Source organism: Protomyctophum parallelum (assembly GCF_964188405.1).
Source record: "Protomyctophum parallelum genome assembly, chromosome: 5".
In the NCBI taxonomy this organism is placed as follows: Eukaryota; Metazoa; Chordata; class Actinopteri; order Myctophiformes; family Myctophidae; genus Protomyctophum; species Protomyctophum parallelum.
In genome coordinates, this window is record NC_139702.1 from 45,254,274 (window position 1) to 45,258,357 (window position 4,084).

At 45.2% G+C, this 4,084-nt stretch overlaps 1 pseudogene across 1 annotated transcript; it reads right to left on the reverse strand.

The window, feature by feature from the left end:
• Window positions 1-430: 430 nt before the first annotated feature.
• LOC310858396 (E3 ubiquitin-protein ligase TRIM35-like) lies at window positions 431-1,850 on the reverse strand (annotated as a pseudogene). The gene has a single exon. The product of its transcript is annotated as an E3 ubiquitin-protein ligase TRIM35-like (transcript).
• Between the last annotated feature and the right edge of the window lie 2,234 nt (window positions 1,851-4,084).

Genomic DNA, 4,084 nt, shown 5'->3' on the forward strand with positions numbered 1-4,084 from the left:
CAATACACAGTTTACACACTAAATAAAACAATAATTAATAAGATAATTGGTGATCCACATGGTGATTCTATATTTTATGATAAATATGTACAACCGTGAAAGTATCATAAATGTCTTTCTAGTTTGAATTTATAGTAAAAATCACACTCGTGTGAAGTGAGGGACACAGCGAGGACAGTATTTATATCAGCCAGATGTCTTACAGTATACCTAATCATTTACTGCCCTAAACAAACATTAAAAGTCCATAGACTTTGCCGGTCTATGACATAATTTAGGAAAGCCCACACATTGGATGGGCAGCGCCTCGATTGATTAATATTAACAGTGTTGATAGTTTATCGTCGTCATCATCATTATAATCATCATTATCATCATCATAATCATCAACAACATCATCATCATCATCATCATCATCACTGTAACTACGTTATTCCACAGTTACACTGACCTTCCCCGGTAACATCCTAAGAGGCATGTTGGGCTGACCAGTCTTAATGTATGGAAACAGTGTTTCAGTGAAGGTGTGTCTGATGGTGTGTATGTGTGTGTTGGTATCAGGATCAGAGAACGACAGCGTTCCTCTGTTCCAGTCCAGCTGGAATCTGATCCTCTGAGGTTTCTGCTTCAGTGTGAGAACAGTGCCTGGAGAATCTGCATGGTGGTCTGGAGAATGCTGCGTATTTACCTTTATAAAATTGTATTCCGCTCCTTTTCCCCCCTCTGTCTCCCTTCCTTTGGTAAGAATCTGCTAACACACCCAGTTGCCATTTTGTATTGTCTCCAACCTCGACATCCCAGCTGTGAGTCCCTGAGCTAAAGCCCTCAGAACCCAGGACCATGCCATATTGGTCAAACCTCTCTGTGTTGTCAGGAAGCAGCCGTTTCTCTCCATGTCTCACACTGGTCAGATCATCAGACAGGGTGTATTCTGGATGGGCCGTGTTGGGGTCCAGGATGACCGGAGTGTAGGAGACGATGTCCTTCATCTTGTTCCAGACTCTGTAGGTCAGGTTGCCCAGGTGTTTGACCACGTCTATCCGTGCCCCCGAGACCGGCTGTGGGTCCGGCAGTGCAGTGAGCTGGACTCTCTCCATCGTGGTCTTGTAGTTCTGCAAGAATGAGACGTGTTCTGCTCTCAGCTGCTCCTCTGTGGCTCTGATGTTGTTTGAAACGGTTGATATGACTCTGTTCAGAGCCTCCATCTTCTCCTTCATCCTCTGGCTCTTCTGCCGCTCTTCCTCCCTCAGTGCAGCGATCCTGGCCTCCTCTTCATCGTGTAGAAACTGATGCATCTTCTTAAACTGGTCCTTCATCTGCGTCTCTGTGTGTCGGGCTTGGACCTTGAGGTGTTCTGCCGTTTGGTCACAGTTTGTATTCACTTTATTGAAGACCTCCAGCTTCTCCCGTAAAGTCTTCAGTGTTTTCTGGACCTTCTCCTTGTGATCCAGAGCGGCTTCATCGATGGGACTGAAGCGGTGGTTGGCGTGTTTTTTAGAATCTCGACACACGACGCACACTGACTCGTGGCATTCCAGACAGAACAGTTTGAGTTTCTCAGCGTGCAGACCGCAGAGACCCTCGACCTCAGACCCTGTTGTTGACGCTCTCTGCTGTCTCTCCTGTATGAAGGTCTCACACAGGTTCTTCAGAGCCAGGTTTAAGGGAATATCGATTGACTGTCTCTTCTTACAAACCGGACACTCCTTTATTTCCTTCTCTCGCCACCATTCCTGCAGGCAGTCTTTGCAGAAGCTGTGGCTACACGACAGGATAACGGGATGTTTAAAGATGTCGTGACACACAGGACAGGACAAGTCCTCTTCCGAGAAAGACACCTTGGAAGCCATTTTGACTTTTGAGTGAAGCTATACGAACACTCAAGCCAGGAAATCAGCCGGTCCCTACAGTACACAATGTTCCCTGAAGTCTAATTTCACTGTGAATCGTGGTTGTAGTCCAGTCAGCTGTTGTTAAAGTCGATTCAGCAGCAGGTTGTTCCAGTGGTCTGGGTCAGTATTCAGCAGGTTGTTCCAGTGGTCTGGGTCAGTATTCAGCAGGTTGTTCCAGTGGTCTGGGTCAGTATTCAGCAGGTTGTTCCAGTGGTCTGGGTCAGTATTCAGCAGGTTGTTCCAGTGGTCTGGGTCAGTATTCAGCAGGTTGTTCCAGTGGTCTGGGTCAGTATTCAGCAGGTTGTTCCAGTGGTCTGGGTCAGTATTCAGCAGGTTGTTCCAGTGGTCTGGGTCAGTATTCAGCAGGTTGTTCCAGTGGTCTGGGTCAGTATTCAGCAGGTTGTGGTCTGGGTCCGTATTCAGCAGGTTGTTCCAGTGGTCTGGGTCAGTATTCAGCAGGTTGTTCCAGTGGTCTGGGTCAGTATTCAGCAGGTTGTTCCAGTGGTCTGGGTCAGTATTCAGCAGGTTGTTCCAGTGGTCTGGGTCAGTATTCAGCAGGTTGTTCCAGTGGTCTGGGTCAGTATTCAGCAGGTTGTTCCAGTGGTCTGGGTCAGTATTCAGCAGGTTGTGGTCTGGGTCCGTATTCAGCAGGTTGTTCCAGTGGTCTGGGTCAATATTCAGCAGGTTGTGGTCTGGGTCAGTATTCCCTCCTGTAGCTGTGAATGGAAAGACAGTCTTATGTCCGCTCGCACTGGAAGTGTGTGTTTGATCTGAAGGTGAATCTTATCGTCTGAGATTAGTCTGACAAGAGTGGCGGAACCACACACACACACACACACACACACACACACACACACACACACACACACACACACACACACACACACACACACACACACACACAGTGTGTACAATTGGAATTTGCCCTTTCAAAGTGCTTTACAATGTCCACCGTCAATCATTAACCCTTGTTTTACAAGCAGTACAACAGAGACAGCATATACTGTACAAGTCACCTGCTTTATTATATTTTTATTTTCCATTTGGATGCATGGGGGAAAGGCGATAAATGATGCTGGTCATTAATGCCATGTGTCACTTATGTTTGCAGAGGCCTAATCTATCATTTATCCCATTCTGACCGGGCACCCATTTTGGTGTCAGCATCATGTTATGCTTAAGCTATTGAAAAATAGCAGATCTACAAGCTCGTATCGCGCCACCGAGTGGCGCGATACGAGCTTGTAGGTCTGCTATTTTTGAAAAAAATCGAAGAACGACTGACATTTTTAGAATCTGATCTCAGGTCAGAATGGGTTCATCAGACCAGTGTGTGTCCAGTGGAAACCTCGTGTGAATCTGATCTCAGGTCAGAATGGGTTAAATGGGCCCTTGAAAGATCTATACAAGCTCACAGCGTGTCAGTGTTTTGAGCTTTTGTAGATCTGCTATTTTCAGCACACAACTGATGCCAAATACTTTTTAGTCGACTAAAATCATATATATATATTTCTGTATCAGTGGTTCTCAATATTTCATGTCAAGAACCCCCAGAATTAAATGTAATCCGCCCCCTCATCTGAAAATATGTAGTTCCATGCAGGGACCCCCCCCCCCCCCCCCCCCAGAAGCAAAGATTTGAGTTAAAATGTTCACGCTGTAATAATCAAAGATATTTTCACAATTTTTCAAAAATAGCAGACCTACAAGCTCGTGAGTGCCGTGTAGATCTGCTATTTTGCAATAGCTAAAGTATAACATAATGCTTTAAAACACCAAAAGGGGTTCCCGCCCAGAATGGGACAATTCATTGAATACTGTAGTTCTTTATGTAAATCCAGATGAACCTGAGTCTCTACTGTAAGTGCACATTGTTGGCAGATATTTGATTTAACGTACGTGACCTGACAGGAGCTCTTTGTTGAGAAGCATTTCGTCATAATTATTCCTTCTTCCTGCAGGGCGAGTCTGTCCCTCGTGCCACATACTGTAATTATCATAATTGTTTGCATTTTATCGACGAGGGCAAAAGTCAAACAAAAGATTAAAGATGCATTATTTACAAAATAAATAGCTTTGTTTTAACCCACCAGGACCCGAGGCGGATTCTACAAATTCCTTTACACTGTAAATCCCTGGAACATGTGACGCATTTAACCTAAACACCATGTGTGTAATAATAAAACGAGAAC